The sequence below is a fragment of the Cupressus sempervirens genome, chromosome 10 (genome assembly GCF_028749045.1).
Source record: "Cupressus sempervirens isolate cs-2001-9-10 chromosome 10, ASM2874904v1, whole genome shotgun sequence".
Classification (NCBI taxonomy): Eukaryota; Viridiplantae; Streptophyta; class Pinopsida; order Cupressales; family Cupressaceae; genus Cupressus; species Cupressus sempervirens.
The window spans coordinates 53,185,942-53,205,369 of record NC_143127.1 but is presented as its reverse complement, the minus strand read 5'-3'; the positions used below and the strand labels follow the sequence as shown (position 1 = coordinate 53,205,369).

General features: G+C 34.1%; 1 pseudogene; it reads right to left on the bottom strand.

Moving 5' to 3' along the window:
* Positions 1-3,724: 3,724 nt before the first annotated feature.
* Positions 3,725-17,586, bottom strand: LOC149532522 (peroxisomal OPC-8:0-CoA ligase 1-like; annotated as a pseudogene).
* Positions 17,587-19,428: the final 1,842 nt, after the last annotated feature.

The window sequence follows — 19,428 nt, the reverse complement described above, 5'->3', positions numbered from 1 at the left end:
TATGGCACAAAACTACATATGTACCTATATATTTTTATGTGAATACAAGAATGGAAAATATTCTTCTTGATTTTTTATTTTCAAGTAGTAAATCTTTAGAGCCAAGTTGCCCCAATAATCAATAACATCGTGTTCTAGTCAGCCAAGCTCAATGGTTTTGCACAATCTATCTTAGGGACTAAATCTATAAGTTTTACAAGTTATCCATACATGTTAGAAATATATACTAGATATATATATCATCCAACATGTGCCATGCCATTTTGTATGATCTACTTGGCCCTTAGAACCAATTATCTAAAACAAACATAACTTTTGAAGAGCTTCTTTGCAACAGGGGATCCTTGATATGTCAGCATTACATCTTAATTGTTTCGTAATAGATCTATATGTTTAATGACACTAATTTTTTGATATGCAATATTGAAAAGGGTCTAATATTATTATTAAAAATTGAATGTGAGAACTACAACTGTATAAAAAAAAATTACAATAGTAGATTAATTCATTTAATTTCTTCAAAAGTGAAGCAAACATATATTTTTGTTATTCGAGGAGATTTTCAAAAAAAAAATTTAAACCTTAAGTTATTCTATCCAAATTAGTAGAATCCCTCAAGTTTAAATCACCATTGTGAATCCAACAATGTCATAATTATATAGAATCCCCCAAAATTCCCCAAAATTAACTCTCAATGAACCCAACAATGTTTGAATTAATTATATTAAAATGAAATCATTTTTCAAACTAATGTCAATGGTTTCAAATGCATCCATGAAAATTCATTTCTTTTTCTTTTTTTTTTGCAAAAAGTTTATTTTTCTATTTTGTTGAACATGCTAATCAAGCCCACTAAAGCATAAAGAAATAATCAAATTAGGTAAATTTTGTAATTTTAGCTTAGATAATTTGTGTTTGATGAAATGAGCTTTACATAGTAACTCTAGATCATATAAAGATTCAAAATTGCAAGTTTTACCATATGGAGTTTTGTTAGGATTTATGTTTATTTTACATGAAGAAAATTGAAATTTATTATTTGTCTGATGAATCAATCTTCTTTTACAAGTTAACTAGTAAACTAGTAACTATTATGATAGGGAATGTGGATGCACTCTTAATAGAAACACTTTACAATCTAATCTAGTCCCCATATTATTATTGTAGGCAGTATTTGTTCTAGACAAAATTTTGCATTAATTGTATGTAAAAAAGGTTTAAAATATTGATTTATTCTAATGTATCATGAGCTCCAAAAGCTTAATAAAATCTAGAATTCTAGAAATTATCCCAGAATATTAAGATGAATTTGATAAATCTGATTGCAGAGGTTACCTAAATTGTAAATATCGATGTTGGCAGAAAAAGAAATTGTATTGATGAATGGTTAACATTAACGCAATCATTAAATTTGAACTAAATTTATTTTAAGAAAAATATAAGAAGAGAGAGGAGTCAAATAATCATTTAAGGAGAATAATTATTGAAGTATGCAATTTTTTTCTTGTTCAACAATCATCTTATCCATGTTAGTAGGGTTTGTGCATTGTCGTGGGCAACTCTTGCCAAAATATCAGTCATCAAAGTTCAAGTTATTTTGAGATAAACTATAATGTCCCCATATTAATAGTATTCAATAGAAATATATTATAATAAGTTAATAATAATATGATTTAATTAATAATTATATATTATAAATATAATAAGAAAATAGTAACATAATATTGATCAATGTAATCATCTTATCCATGTTAGTAGTGGGCAACTCTTGCCAAAATATCAATCATCGAAGTTCAAGTTAATAGTAATATAATTTATAATTATTAAGTCGAGAGGCTTTCTATAGTGGCAGCAATCTTCGATGTAAACATTTTCCATTTTGAAAAAAAATTGGCATTTATTTACATGTCATAAAAACAACATAGAAATAGACTAAATATAATTATAATTAAAATTGTGAAAATTACAGAGAGGAAATGGAAGGAAAAATGAGGCAGATCAAGAGTCTCAAATCATTTCCTCATGCCTCTTAGACTCACATAAATATGCAATGATGAAAATTATGGGATTATGAAAATAGGCACCTCGAGAAGGATATCTCTCGGCTTATATATATATATATATATATATATATATATATATATATATATAAGCTAGTATATTATAAATATAATAAGAAAAGAGTGACATAATATTGATCAATGTAATCATATCATTATATAATATTGATTTTAATGTAATTAATATGAGAAATACAATCGTATAACAAATAATTATTAAAACTTATAAACTATAAGCTTAATCAAATATTACATAAATTATTATCAAACTTTTATAATAAATATAATTTATCAAACATTAATAATAAATATATTATTAAAAGATCATGAACTAAAGGTCGTGACCTAATTCTAGCGACGTTGACTTTCGACATTTAAGTGACAAAATTTTGATCACTGACGTTGACTTTTGATGTTTAAGTGTCAAAATTTTGATATGCATACATACATACATGTGTGTGTGTGTGTGTGTCTGTATGTATGTATATATACATACATACATATATATATATATACATGTATATATATATATATACATATATATATATATATACATATATATATATATATATACATATATATATATATATATACATATATATATATATATACATATATGTATACATAAATACATACATACATACATACATACATACATACATACATACATACATACATACATACATACATATATATATATATATATATATATATATATATATATATATATATAATTTTAATTTGATTTAAAATATAATGAAAAATGTCAAAATATGAATTATATTATATTATTATACTATAATTAGAACCAATTCAATTATTTTCCTTATACTTATGATTTTTTAATCTTTTATTAAACTATATTCTACTCTATCTAATTAAATTATTGCAACGTACGAAAAATACAAGCCACTATGTGACACTTGTTATCATAAGTGAACTCAAGGTTCAATCCATTCAGAGCTCAAATATTCATTGTCTTTCCCAAAGGAGGTGTGGGGTGGGCAATGGAAGGATCGTCCTTAGTGACATTGCTAAACGACAAATTGCCCCTATTCATTTAATTTTTGAGTCTCAAATATCAAAGGATAACACTTCATTAGATTATTTTTTCTAGGATTTTAGTCTTATACATAAAAGAAGATATTCTTTATTATTCATTGTATTGGTTTTATTTTTGTGTTTGATGATTCTTTTATTTCCTCTTTTTACGAGAGATTTGTTTTGAGTTACAAATGATTGTTAAGTTTGATGGGGTTGATATACACTCCTTACTAATTCTACTCATGAAAATATTTATATTTATATGATCTTTTCATGTTCATTGTAAAAATCAGACAATAGATTTTGGTTGGATGATAAAGAGTTTGCATGAAGTCATATATATCCACACTTTATAACATTAGAATGCTAAAATGTAAAATATATATAACTACAACATGATGATGGTATTATAATGATAAAAAAATTGGGAATGATGGACGTATATGGAAGAACTCTCTCATCTACATTAGGATATACCATTGTTTTCTAATGTATTTATAAATGCTTATCATACAATGCAATAAATGATTTTAATTCTGATTGTGGAAGTTTTAATTATAATATATGAAAACGAAGTGTAAGAGTTTGATTAAGCATGATTTAAATGACTAGTTGACATTTTATATTTTCAAGATACTGTTGGAATATTTAATACGGTAGTTGAAATTTGCCCTTGGAGCCAAACGCCCACCTACCACCTAACGACCAACAGAACAGACAGAAAACATAAATTTGGTAGGTGAGATTTTTGAATTTGGACGTTGAGGGGGAAAGATATGACAAGAAGGGAATGTTTATTTATTGATTCAAGAGAGTTTGTAGATCAAGCAGATCAAAGAGAAGTTGCAAAGCTGAGCAGAGAAGGAAGAAGAAAAGAAGTTTGTGCCTGCAGTTGCACGTGTTTCCCCTACTCACTCAGTAAGTTTGTTGTTGTTTAGGATTTGTCCTGTTGAAGCAGTGATTGCTCCAGGCACCATCATATGCAACCATTAGAGTTGCAAGTTTAAAAGTTTATTGAAGTTTGAAGTATTATTAGTTTAGGGTTATTTTAGGGTTTTCTGGTTGAAGCCGAATGCTCCTAGATTTTGTAATAGTTTAAATCTTAGTTGAATAGAAAAGAAAGTAGGCATACTTGAATCTATTGTTCTTCCTCTTCTCTTGATTGCATTTGAGAAACTTGGTTGAAAGGTTAAAGCTCAGCTCTCTATTTTTAATCATGAAAGCATTCACGTTAGATTGTTTCTAAGTTATAAATTTTATTAGTTGGAGCTGACCTTACTCAACATCCATTGTCTTCTTTGAGTGCCGAGCTAACTTGGCATCTACTACATTTTTCCTTTGTATGTCGAGCTCACTCGACACCTGTTCCCTATCACTTGGCACCTTCAAGTGCCGAGCAAGTGCCAAGCATAACTGGCACTAGGCACCTTCTTGTGCCAAGCATAACTGGCACTCGGCACCTTCTTGTGCCGAGTAAAATTGGCACTCGGCACCTTCCTGTGCCGAGCACTTTTTTAAGTGCCAAGTAAGATTTTTAGGCACTCGGCACCTTCTTGTGCCGAGAAAAATTGGCACTCGGCACCTTCTTGTGCCGAGCACTTTTTTAAGTGCCGAGTAAGATTTTTACGTTTAGGGTTGTGAGTTTAAATTTTAATTGATATTTCTCACATGGTATTAGAGCTTTGAGGCCCCACATCCACAGTGAGTTAGGGAATTTTTTTTCTTGGGATATTTGACATGGCAGGAGATGCAAGTGAAGAGAACAAAGTATATAGATTGAAGAGAGCTCTTTATGGGCTCAAGCAAGCTCCATGGGTATGGTACAGTAGGATTGACTCATATTTGATGAGTAATGGCTTTAGCAAAAGCAATGGTGAGCCCAGTCTTTACATCAATGCATCAGATGGTAATGTATTGATTGTTGTCTTGTATGTAGATGATTTAATTTTTACTGGTAATGATAAGGCTCTAATTGGTGAGTTCAAAGAGGCCATGAAAAGTGAATTTGAAATGACAAACCTAGGTCTCTTGAAATGCTTTCTAGGCATAGAAGTAAAACAAATGCATGATGGCATCTTCATCTCTCAAGAAAAGTATGTAGGGCAGATCTTGGAGAGATTTAAAATGCAGAATAGTAAGGCATCCCCCACACCAATAGCAGTAGGTCTGAAATTGAGCAAGGAAGACTCTAGCAAGAGAGTGGATCCAACACTATACAAGAGTATGGTTGGAAGTTTAATGTATTTGACTGCAACTCGACCAAACCTAATGCATGTAGTAAGTCTGATTTCTAGATTTATGGAAACACCAAAGGATTCCCATTGGCAAGAAGGAAAAAGGATCCTAAGGTATGTGAAAGGTACCAAAGGATTTGGGATTTTATATACTACAAATGATGATTTCAAGTTGGTTGGTTACACTGATAGTGATTGGGCTGGAAGTATAGATGATAGGAAGAGCACTTCCAGATACATGTTTCATATGGGATCGGGTAAAATTTCATGGGCATCCAAGAAGCAACCTATTGTTGCTCAATCTACAGCAGAGGCTAAATACATTGCAACAAATGCAACAGCATGTCAAGCAATTTGGCTAAGGAGGATCTTGACAGATTTGAATGAAAAGCAAGAGGATGGAACCACAGTTTATTGTGACAACATCTCATCAATTAGATTGTCCAAAAATCTAGTCTTCCATGGGAGAAGCAAACACATAGAGATCAGATATCACTTCATCAGAGAGATGGTGGAGAATGGGGATATCAAGATGGCTTTTTGCAAGTCTGAGCAGCAGCTAGCAGACATATTTACTAAGCCTTTAGGCATTGGAATTTTTGTACACCTAAGAGAGTGTCTTGGTGTAATTGATATGGATCAATTGTGATCCTTTTTTTGTTTGGCTCGAGACAAAGGGGGAGTTTTGGAATATTTAATACGACAGTTGACATTTGTCCCTAGAGCCAAATGCCCACCTACCACCTGACGACCAATAGAACAAACAAAAAAACATAAATTTGGTAGGTGAGATTTTTGAATTTTGGATGTTGAGGGGGAAAGATATGACAAGAAGGAATGTTTATTCATTGATTCAAGAGAGTTTGCAGATCAAGCAGATCAGAGAGAAGTTGCAGAGCTGAGCAAAGAAGGAAGAAGGAAAGAAGTTTGTGCCTGCAGTTGCACGTGTTTCCCCTGCTCACTCAGTAAGTTTGTTGTTGTTTAGGATTTGTCCTATTGAAGCAGTGATTTCTCCAGGCACCATTGTATGCAGCCATTAGAGTTCCAGGTTTAAAAGTTTATTGAAGTTTGAAGTATTATCAGTTTAGGGTTATTTTAGGGTTTTCTGGTTGAAGTCGAATGCTCCCAAATTTTGTAATAGTTTAAATCTCAGTTGAATAGAAAAGAAAGTAGGCATACTTGAATCTATTGTACTTCCTCTTCTATTCATTGCATTTGAGAAACTTGGTTGAAAGGTTAAAGCTTGACTCTCTATTTTTAATCATGAAAGCATTCACATTAGATTGTTTCTAAGCTATAAATTTTATTAGTTGTAGCCGACCTTACTCAGCATCCATTGTTTTCTTTGAGTGCCGAGCTAACTTGGCATCTACTACATTTTTCCTTTGTGTGCCGAGCTCACTCGGCACCTGTTCCCTATCACTTGGCACCTTCAAGTGTCAAGCAAGTGTTGAGCATAACTGGCACTTAGCACCTTCTTGTGCCAAGCATAATTGGCACTCGACACCTTCTTGTGCCGAGTAAAACTAGCACTCAGCACCTTCCTATGCCGAACACTTTTTTAAGTGCCGAGTAAGATTTTTAGGTTTAGGGTTGTGAGTTTAAATTTTAATTGATATTTCTCACAGATATGTGGGGTTTAGACTTTTGAATTTAATAATAAATTCAACATGCAAACACATGGCATGTAGACTTCTTTATCCCAACAGCCGCCTGAAGGAACCCCAGAAACTAGTTTTGCTTTCAATTTAGTTCTTAGTCTATTGTTGATCTTTAAAAGTTTGTAAAGAATTTTTCAGAATTCAGTTTTATTACGGTTTTGATATCATAAGAAATGGGGTGGGGTGTAAGCTTTTAATAATAATATAAGAAATGGGGTCAAGTTTAATTTAGATAAATTGGGCAGAATAATTCAATTTTTGACTTTTGTTTGAAGAAGTTCAAGTTAAGTCTGATGTTCTTATATAAAATAGTGAATGAAAAATCTCTTCTTTTCACTATCCCATAGTAGATTATTCTATCCTAAAAATTCATTGATAGATTTAGCCATCTATATTTTACTGACATCCTTTTTAAATTTTGAAACTTTCATGACACAAGAAGGTGATTATTATGCATTAGTATGACACGAGCTTGATCTTGTCAACCATGGCGCTTGAAAATAAATCCACCTTGGTAAAGTGGTGTTTTTCCTCTTCTATATCACTTGTCAGCTTTGGCTAAATCTTTTGTAGTAAATAATGAATTTTGTTTCACCAAATGAATTGTAGAAATTATTGTAATTGACATATCACTTTGAGTTCAACTCTTCATTGTTTAGATAGATAGATAGATGATTTTTAACATCCATAAGGCTAAGAATAGCCTATGAGATAGCCTTCCAACTAAACCAGCTTTAGTAATTCGGTTCTTTTTTTGTGCAAGTTGGTGATGAGCCCACCTAACTTCTCATTGTTCTCCTCACTGAACAAGTCATTCCAAGAGCTACCAGATATAATATCCACAATTTGAACCTAATGTCCTTGTATGCATCACATTCTAATATAAACTGGTGTTCAGTTTCCACCTTCCCAGAGTTGCAAAATGTACAAATTCTCTCTTCTCAAGAATCTTTTGGCCTCTTCCATTGAACGGTCTCACATGGGAGTTGATGAGAGTTTGTTCTGAGTTGTGCAATGAGACTTTTAGCTCTCCAAGAAATGTTGGCCCCTATGTGTGACTTTTGGAGTTGATCACATGTGGGGTTGAACTTGCTAATATAATAAGCTTTTTCCCTTCCAAGTCCATTACCCCAAAATTTCTTATAAAATTTCTCCATAACAAAGAGCTTTATTTCTTTATTATTTGTGGGACACATATTGAAATGGATATTCCATTTTCTCATCCACTTGATGTTTTGTTGCATCCATGTCCTTTTATGTTTGCACAATGTATCATTTTATGTCATTGTAAGTCATTTTAAACAAAATAAGATATCTAAAAGAAAGACAACCACTGTTGATGTCATTCTAGATTGAGCCTCTTGTGGTTTCATAATTGACTTCATGGTTTTCAACATTCTCATTTATTTTTTACCATAACGATTTCAATTTTTTATAACTAGCACTTGCACCTTTGAAAGGTACAAGGGTTAGGCCAATAGTTTTTTATATATCAAATGTTGTCACTATAGTGCTAACATGGAAATTATTCTCAATGCATTTCGTGTGCAATGTAAAACACATCAAATTAGAATGACACAAAATAATATAATTAAAAATAATTTTTAAAGATATATTTGTTTGTTTTCATATCTAGAATTCTTTTGTTTTTTTAAGATATGGAATTTCTGAATAAATTTATGGCAAAATAATCTTTTGGACCACACATCAGGGGTAGTACCTAATACTGAAAATGTGTTTTCTTAATTTTGTGGGTGTGTTTGGTTATAAAAGGATGCATTATTACATGTGTCATAGTGAATGTGAGATATTTTCTTATCCATCAAGATATTTGAAGTTAATGTTGAATTTGTAAGGAAGCAAAGGTACGCAGAATCACTTCCTACGCTAATCTTTGAGAGGACGATTATGCAAATCAAAGTAACTATTGCAAAGATGTCGAGAAATGCATAATAACATAATCAAAATAACAAAGAACACATAACACAATGATTACCATGGGGAAACCCTTCTGGGAGAAAAACTCCACCCTCCAAAACTCACAGAATGTATTATCAAACCAAGATGATTACAATGCACTTGCAATGCAAGTTCTTACAGGAGCGCATCACCACAACTCAAACTTGGAGAGACTCCTTCTAGCACCAGTCTTGCAAACTAAACTCAATTACACAAACACCTCCCCAAGACCTCCTATTATAGTGATTTTACAACTTGGAAACCACTTATGGTTTTACAAAACCATGGGCAAAACTACCATGCCACATGTTACCCATTTTTGACATTTACATTTCCAATATGGAAAAACAACCAGGTTAAAATAGTAATCTCGTCCACAATTTTGTCTCTTAGTCTAGACCCCCATAAAAGTCACAAAATGAGTCATCAAGGCTCTAAAAATGACCTACCTATATTCTACTATGGACAAGACTCATTTTAACAACTCACTAACCATTTTCCAATGCATAAACAAGTGGAAAACTTCCACAAAAAAATTCTAGAATTTTCCAAGAAAGGATTGCAAGGTTGAGACACATGTTTCTCAACATTCTCCCACTTGTCGAACACCTTGCAAGAGTCAGGGGATTCAAAATATCATGGACTTAATTGCTAGGGGCCGGGAGGCCCATAGACTTTGAACACCATCTGAATTTTTCTGTGCTCACGGGCTTAGTTAATGCATCAGCAACATTCACCAAGTCTCTACCTTTTCTAGCTTCACCTTGCCATCCTCGATCATATCTCTCACAAAATGATATTGTACATCAGTGTGCTTGGTCCTCGCATGAAAAGTTGGGTTCTTCGCTAGGTAGATTTCACTCTGGCTATCACTATAAATTGTCACTGCACCCTATTTGAACTCTATATCTAAACACAATCTCTTTAGCCAGATGGCTTCTTTGTAGGCATGAGTAGCTACCATATACTCTGCCTCAGCAGTGGAAAAAGTGACCACAGCCTGTCGCTTACTCATCCAACTGATTGCACCACCAAATAATGTAAACACATATGCACTGGTGGATCTTCTTCTATCAACATCACCAGCCCATTCTGAATCCACATAGCCTCGAATATCCAAGGAATGCTCACTTTTTGTTCCATGAAAACATATTGAGTACTCTGAGGTACCCTACAAGTATCTAAAAACTCTTTTTATTGCATCTCAATGTGCTCTTCCTGGATTAGACATATAACGGGAAAGTACTCCCACTGCTTGGGCAATGTCTGGTCTTGTACAAACCATAGCATACATCAAACTTCCAATAGCACTCTAATATGGTACTCGACTCATCTCTTCCATCTCCAATGGGGATGTAGGACACTGTGAGCTAGAAAGCTTTTTTCCCATAGTAATAGGAACACTCAATGGTCTTGCATCCTGCATATTGAATCTTTTCAAAATAGTACCAACATACTTACTTTGGCCTAGCCAAAGCTTTCTGTTATGTCTATCTCGTATAATCTCCATTCCCAGAATGTGCCTAGCTGCACCAAGATCTTTCATTTCAAACTTTATTGAGAGTTGAGATTTTAACTCTACAATCAAACCTTTTCCTTTGCCAATAAACAACATGTCATCGACATACAAGGCAATAACCAGGAAACCATCACCATCAGATTTGAAATATATACAGTGATCAGATTTAGATGGCACAAATCCCAAACTCAACACATATGTATCAAACTTTTGGTACCACATCCTAGGACTCTGTTTTAAACCATACAAGGATTTCTTCTATTTACAAACCAAATGACTTTTACCTTTCACCACATAGTGCTCTGGCTGTGACATGTAAATTTCTTCCTCCAAATCTCCATGAAGAAAAGCAGTTTTCACATCCATTTGCTCAATCTCTAGATCATAAGCTATTGCAATAGAAACCAAAAATATAATGGATGTCATTTTGGCTACTAGAGAAAAAATATCACCATAATCTACTCCCTCAACTTGAGAGTAACCTTTTGCAACCAAATGTGCTTTATACTTCTCAATGCTTCCATCTAAACCCATCTTCTTTTTTAACACCCATTTACAACCAACAAGCTTCCGTCCTTCAGGCAATGGTACAAGGTCCCATGTTTGATTCCTCTTAAGAGCTGCCATTTCTTCATCCATTGATATTTTCCAAGACTCTGAATCAGTCATCCTAAGAGCCTCTTCTATAGATCTCGGTTTATCAATGTTAGCATTCAATGCAAATATGCACCTCCAATCATCAGGAGAATACCCATACCTTTCACGTGGTTTCCTTTGTCTAGTAGATCTTCGAACAAGATCTGGTTCAGGTTCAGGAGGTTCAGGTTCATGATTAGGTTCTCCCTCTTCCTCTAATGATTCAAAACTCGTAGAGCTCTCTTCAACATCTCGTCTTTCTAAGGGCCTTTATTCAACTTTCTTAGGTGTAGCAGGAAGTTGAATCACATCTTTCTTTTCTTTAATTTGTTCTGGCTGCACTATATTAGAAGAAGGCTTAGTTTCTCTAAAAATAACACTTCTGGAATAAAATACCTTTTGTGCAACAGGATCCCAAAGCTTGTATCCTTTCACACCATAACTATATCTGATGAAGATACATTTGACAGCTTTGTTGTCCAATTTTGTTCGCTTCTCCTTTGGCACATGAGCATATGCCTCACAACCAAACACTCTCAGATGTCTAAGTGAAGGCTTGTCGCTCGACCACACTTCCATTGGCATCTTATCAACAAGAGCTGATGTAGGAGACCTATTTATCAGGTAGCAGGTAGTGGCTATAGCTTCAGCCCAAAACTTTTGTTCTAGTCCAGCACCACTCAACATACTCCTAGCCTTCTCCATCAAGGTCCTGTTCATTCTTTCTGCAACTCCATTCTTCTGTGGAGAATACAAAGTTGTCTTCTCTCTTTTAATACCACAATCTTTACAAAATTTGTCAAAAATATTGGAGCAAAATTCACCACCATTATCAGTTCTCAAGCATTTTATTTTCTTTCTAGTCTGCAATTCAACCATTACTTTAAATTCTTTGAAACGAATGAAAACTTCAGCTTTACTCCTAAGGAAATAATACCATGTTCTTCTACTAAAATCATCAATGAAAGAAACATAATAAATTGATCTACCAATAGAAGGAACATCAACTAGACCAAATACATTCGAATGGATTAGATCCAAAATACATGAAGATTTATGAGAACTCAAGTAAAATTGAATGCGGTTTTGTTTACCATAGATACAATGCTCACAAAAATCAAACTCAAGATTGCATTAATTCAACCCATCAACAAGGTTCTTATTTTTTAAGGTCCGTAGACCCTTCTCACCTATGTGGCCGAGTCTCTGGTGCCATAACATAGTCTTCTCTGTAGGCAACTTTGATTCGGTAGACAGAGCACCCTTGGGTACCCAAAAACATGACCATCTGTTGAAAGAGAAACTCTCTCCTGCTCCAACTGAGTAGTCTTTTCCACAGTCTTATTAGAAGTACTATTGCACTCGACTGTGCATGCATCAAGTTGGTACAATGTACCCAATCTACTTCCTCTTGCTATTACCATAGCGCCTCTCACCATTTTTACACCTGCTTCAGAAAACTGTACATGCACACCCACATCTATTAGCTTACTAACAGATAAAAAATTCCTTGCTAGTCCAGGGATATGCAAGACACCATCAAATCTTCTAATTCTACCATCAAAAAATTTCACATGAATACTTCCACGACCAACAATATCAAGTACTGAATTATCACCCAAATACACCTTAACCCCATCAATATTTTCATACTTACTAAACCAGTTCCTATTAGGATTCATGTGGAAAGATGCACCTGAATCTATTAACCATGCATTTTCACCTACATGAGTGGCCAAGGCTGTAATGGAAGCATCTCCATCTTCCTTCTCAGACTCAAAATTAGAATCTTGCTTCTTCTTCTTCTTCTTTTTCTTCTCCTCTTTACAGTCCTTTCGGAAGTGTCCAAGTTTGCCGCAATTCCAGCAAATTGCCTTCGACTTACTAGGGGATTTCGATCTCCCCTTATTTTTGGACTTAGAATGGCCATGCTGCTTTTTGTTCTTGCCTCTTTCTTTTGGTCTTCCGCAAAAAATCAAAGCCTCTTTGGCATTCAGAGAGACCTTCCTTTTCATCTCCTCAGAAAGTAGAGAACCAACAACGTCCTCCATCTTCAAGACAACTAAAGTGCTCCCTATAGCCATCACAAGACTATCCCATGAGTCTAGCAACGAACATAACAAGATTTGACACCTTTCTTCTTCATCCATTGGCACCCCTACTGAGGTCAACTGAGTCACCAACATATTAAACCTTTCTAGATGCTCAGAAATTTGTCCACCTTCTTCCATTCTCAAGGAATACAACTTCTTCCTCAAGAAAATCTTATTCACAAGTGATTTCGCTTGATAGATCTCACTAAGCTTTTTCCAAAGCTTCTTCACGGTAGGTTCTTCATGGACATTAATTAGAATTGAGTCTGCAAGACACAATCTGATGAGACCTTTAGCTTTTCTATTAGTCACATCATATTGTGCGGCTAATGTCAGATCTGTGGGCCTCAGCTTGTTCTCATCAATTGCATCCCATAGATCCCGATCAATCAACAGATCTTCCATCTTCAGCTTCCACATCTCAAAGTTTGTGCCAAAAAAAATTTCAACATCAATTCTCCCTGACATGCTTGCCATCTTTTCAATCCTGCAACACAAAAATGAAATGCTCTGCAAAAGCTCCCACTCAAACCTTGATTAGCTCAAAAAACCCTGTACCCAACAAATAGAACCAAAATTGGCTAGGCTTTGATACCACTTGTAAGGAAGTAAAGGTACACAGAATCGCTTCCTACGCTAATCTTTGAGAGGACGATTATGCAAATCAAAGTAACTATTGCAAAGATCTCAAGAAATGCATAATAACATAATCAAAATAACAAAGAACACACAACACAATGATTACCATGGGGAAACCCTTCCGGGAGAAAAACCCCACCCTCCAAAACTCGCACAATGTATTATCAAACCAAGATGATTACAATACACTTGCAATGCAAGTTCTTATAGGAGCGCATCACCACAACTCAAACTTGGAGAGACTCCTTCTAGCACCAGTCTTGCAAACTAAACTCAATTACACAAACACCTCCCCAAGCCCTCCTATTATAGTGATTTTACAACCTGGAAACCACTTATGGTTTTACAAAACCATGGGCAAAACTACCATGCCACATGTTACCCATTTTTGACATTTATATTTCCAATATGGAAAAACAACCACGTTAAAATAGTAATCTCGTCCACAATTTTGTCTCTTAGTCTAGACCCCCATAAAAGTCACAAAATGAGTCATCAAGGCTCTAAAAATGACCTACCTATATTCTACTATGGACAAGACTCATTTTAACAACTCACTAACCATTTTCCAATGCATAAACAAGTGGAAAACTTCCACAAACAAATTCTGGAATTTTCCAAGAAAGGATTGCAAGGTTGAGACACATGTTTCTCAATAGAATTCTAGTAGCACAACTTGCCAAGGCTGTAACTTTTTACTTATAAATTTTATTTTTTATTATAATATAACATTAGAATATTTACAAAAGGACATGCAATATTTCATCCATTTTGTGTTCTTTTCTTAAGATTTTGAGGTATTTACATTTGAATTTAAAGTTTATAGAATAAATTTTGATAAACTTTAATTTATCTCTCAAACAATAGAAGATACCATTCTTTCACCATTTAGTTAAATGTTTTTGTTTCTCCTTGAATTTGATTTCCATGTCTATACTTAAGCTACATAAACTGAATGACCCAAAAATTGTAAATGATTATTTGTAGTTTATCGACAAGTTCACTTTGTCCATGAGAAGCAATCTTCCAAAAGTATTCGATTTTACTTTTACTAGTATAAAATATGTAACCCTAGTGTTGTAGAAATTTCACTATCATTTTTTCTCCCAAAATAATTTAAATAGTAGAAACCAATGAGTAATGAAACATGAAAAATATATGTATTAATAATACTAATGTTTTTTTATAGAACATTCTGGTCTAGGCTGTCTTTTTCTCTTTGATCCTATACATACATTTTTCTAAGATGGTGTAGGATAAAACCTCTCTTTATGCTTGTTTCCCTCTATTTATATTTACTTATCTATATTTCCCCTCCCCCTTCTTCTTCCCCACATCTATCTATCTCACCCATTTTCTCATATCATCTATATCTTTCCCAAGTTATATCTATCTCTACTTATACCTCCATCTTTCTATTCCTTTATTTCTCCCTCCCACACAATCTTTATCATTACGTATTTCTACATCTGTCTACTAATCATTCTTTATCTTTCCCTCCCTCTAGCTATATATATTTACTACTTGTCTTTATCACTTATTTTATCTATTTTCTCTTTCCTCTCCCTATCCCTATCTCTATCTCCCTATATATGTATCTACAAGTCTGTATGTATCTAATTATCCCCAAATCTCTCAAATTCACTTCATATTTTGCTCCAACTGTCCTAATATTTCTATCACTCTATATCCATATCCATACTACCTCCATCCACCTATCTCTATCTTTGTTTGTATCTATAGATATATTTTTATATCTCTTTCTATTAATACATCTCTTCCTCTATAAATTATTAATCTTTCTCACTCCCTCTTTCTTAGTCACCCTCTCCATGCCTCTTCATTTATATACATGTATCTCTCTATGTATCACCTCTTTTTGTATCATTGTCTCTTTCTTCCTCTTGCTCTCTCTATGTTCATCCTTCTTTATCACCCACTATGTATCTCTATTTATCTCCCTTTTTCTTACTATCTATCCATATGTCACTCTCTATCTCTATTTATCTCTTTATCGCTCTATCATTCATCATCTATTATGACATCTATCATCTTTAGTTTTTTCCACACACGTATTATGACATGTGTGTCAAATTTTCCATTAAGAAATTTTCATTTTCTTTGATGAAGGACCCCAATGGATCTTTGATGGCTTTGAGCAGTTTCACACTTTTATTTTCACATTTGACCTAAATAATACGGTTTGTGAACCAACCACTATGGTAGGAGTCTTTTGTCGTATAGTTATAAATTTAGATAACAACAAAATATAACACAATAAATCATCATAAATATAATTAAAATTAAAAATCATATAAAAATATGTTATTAATAGTATTATATAATGGTTAAGTTTTAGTGTTATTTTTTATATACATATTTAAACTCCATTAAATTAATTTTTAAATTTTTACATAAAAATAAAGTCCCTATTAATGAAATCACTTGAAAAAATTAAAACTAGAAATCATGAAAATAAAAATAAAAATATTATGTCATTAAAACTCTTACACAAAAATATTTTAAAGTAAAATTACAATGATCACTTCTAAAGCAAAATTTTATGATCAAATCCTTTATTTGAACTATTCAAAGATTATCATTTAGAAAATAATCATTAAAACATTATCTTATAGTAATTAGCCGATAGGCTTTGGAGTTTCCTCTGGCTGGAAATTGACTCACGTCGTCAAACCTTCCTTGGAAATTGTTTTCAGTTGTCGGTAACTAAACAGCGTAGGTTTATGCCAACAACCATTTTATGTTCTCTGAAATCTCTCATAAGCACTATTTTCCAGTCTTCCTCTTAGGGAAAGAAAATAGTAAGCTCCAAATGGAAGGGGTACTATGTAGAAAGTGAAATGATGTCCCCAGTGTAAGGCATGTGGAAGTCAATCTTATCCTAGTGGGGTACTTGTGCACGTCGGCAAGCATCTCGGCAAACTCAAATTTATTCATCAAAACCAGAGTCGTGCCCTTTGCAATCGCACTAGCCGTGTAGAAAAATCCATAGACATGAAACAGCGGCACAATGCACAAAGTAATATCGTTTTCTGGATCAATCCTCTACATAAACCCCGCCACCATAGCAATGTGATTTCTGTGAGTCGAAACCACCCCTTTGTTCTTCCCCGTTGTTCCCGACGAGTAGAGAATCGTGGCAATGTCCTCATGTTGTATGTCGACTGCCTGGAATTCATCCACATCGGACTGGAACAGGTCGTCTAGCGTAGCGACATGGCAGCCAGAGTCATTTCCAATTCGGCTTGTTTTCTCTGTTAGAATGATAGGCAGTTGGACCGCGCGAGCCTTATGAGCGAATTCTGGGGCTGTGATGGCGAGGACGGGATTCGAATCTGCGACCTGCCTTCGTATCTCTGCTTCGGTGTTGAGAGGATTGGCGGTTGTTACAATGGCTCCTATGGAGACTACGGCTAAGTATATGCAGGGGATGTCTATTGTGTTGGGCAATATGACGAGCACCATGTTGCGCTTTCGAATCCCCAGACGTTACAGAGCCGTGGACAGAGCTCTGACGTTGTGGCGTAGTGTTGTGTAGGAGAGCTGCTCACGGGATCGGGCGTCGATGAAGGCTGTTTGTGTGGTGTGTTGGTGGGCGAAGACGTAAGTGGTGAGATCCAAGTGTTGATGTGGGGGAGGAAGAGGGGCGGGATCTCTTTTACTGGAATAGATTCCGGTGGCTCTGGAGAAGCCGCTGGAGGAGTTCAGATCGGATGCCATCGCACCAGAGGCGTATAGAAAACCATCCAACAGTCGGATGTATCTTTGAGGGCCGGAGAGGAGTGGTGAAGTTTACGTCTGCACCAGCGTTTTGACACAATCTGGCAAACTCAACACTGTGTATCCCTCCAGTATACTCACAGAAGAAATTTCTCAGTTCATTCACCAAAAGCAGAGGTTGAATTGCAGAATTTGTTCTTCTTCCGACTATAAAATTTTGTCAGGAACAAGGCACGGCACGGCACAGCCAGAGGTAATTTATTTTGTATTCTTTCAGTCAGATCTGGTCATGGCCAAAGGTGATTTTGCAACCAAGAATGCAGTTCTCACTACAGTCATAGATGACTTTTATGATGTTGGGGGGCTCCACCAAAGAACATGAATGCTTTCTTGAAGCTGTGAAGAGGTAATTTTGGCACGAGCATCTAAAATTATGTTGAAATGGATGGCCATCATAAAAATATCAATAGTTACCCATCTCAGCACTATTCCAACTCAAGCACACTTAACTACAAAGCTTTTTTCATGGATAAACTCATTCTTCTTACAACCTTCACCAAGTATTGTGCTAAATGAACTATTCATTAGAAAGCCCCTTAAGCTCATCAATTGATAAGTAGGAGATAATTTTCACAAGTCAAATTGTTATACATTACACACAATATTTTCATAATCTCCTCCTTAAAAATTGTTATTGTCTACATGAATCACTTCTACAATTTAATAGTCATATAATGTCAATTTTATAAGATCTAAGTCTTTAAGTAAATGCAGTCACAAATAATAAAGAACTTTTAAATTTCAATACCCTTTTTGCATTTTTGCATTGATTTCAATGGAATGTGGAGATTCTCCTAAAATTACTCATTTACACAAGTTTACAAAATGTAGCAATAACATGAATAGTTTGGAACTTTAAGAAATTTATGGCCTTTCATGCTTATTATATTTGAGAAATCTTTTTTAAACTTAATTGGTATGATCTACTTCAAATACATCTCTTGCAAGGCATTTGATAAAATGGTTCCTCTCACTAGAATTTATCAATATTTAGTTTTATTTTACATTAGCATAGAATCTGACATGGTCATGTCCTCTGCAACCAACATCCTTTAAAACAATATTTAGTTCAAGAACACTTGTCAAAGACAATATGTGATCAAATTTATTCATAAAGAGAGACAAATGTTGTAGTAAATATTGTAGCTATTGGCATAGAAGAAGAAGATTGGAAAATGGTATTGGAGGTGATAGATGATATAGGAACCTAATATAGAAATAGACATTCTTGGATTGTCAGTTGAGGAGCATGTATTTGATCTTTCTTGTCTTCAAACATTGTACAAATTTATTTTATGAAAATTAATCCTTATTATTTGGAAAGGACAAATACCATTTTTTCTCAACTTTATAAAGGCTTGAACAATTACTCTATGTTTCCATGCAACTTTGATTAATATCATAACATCTACTTCAATAGGGATGCATTTTTTCAAAAAATTAAAGCATCTATGTAATCTTGGATAGATTTAACAAATCTCCCCATTCAACCATGGGAGCAAGAGATTTTTTGTTTTTTTGTACACTGAATTTCCCACTATAGTAAGTGCATTTTTAACCATGACATCAATTTCATCAACAAGGAATTAAGTTGGTAGCTCTGCTATTGGGGGTGGAAACTGAAAAAGTGTAAAAGATTCATATCTTTCTATATTTACTTTGCAATTTTTTTAGAGACCACTTTTAAACAAAATTGCCTTCTAATTAATTTTTTTAGCCCTCTATCAAAGAATCAACATGTTCTACTATATTTGAATAGCAAAAAAACATGATCTTTATATA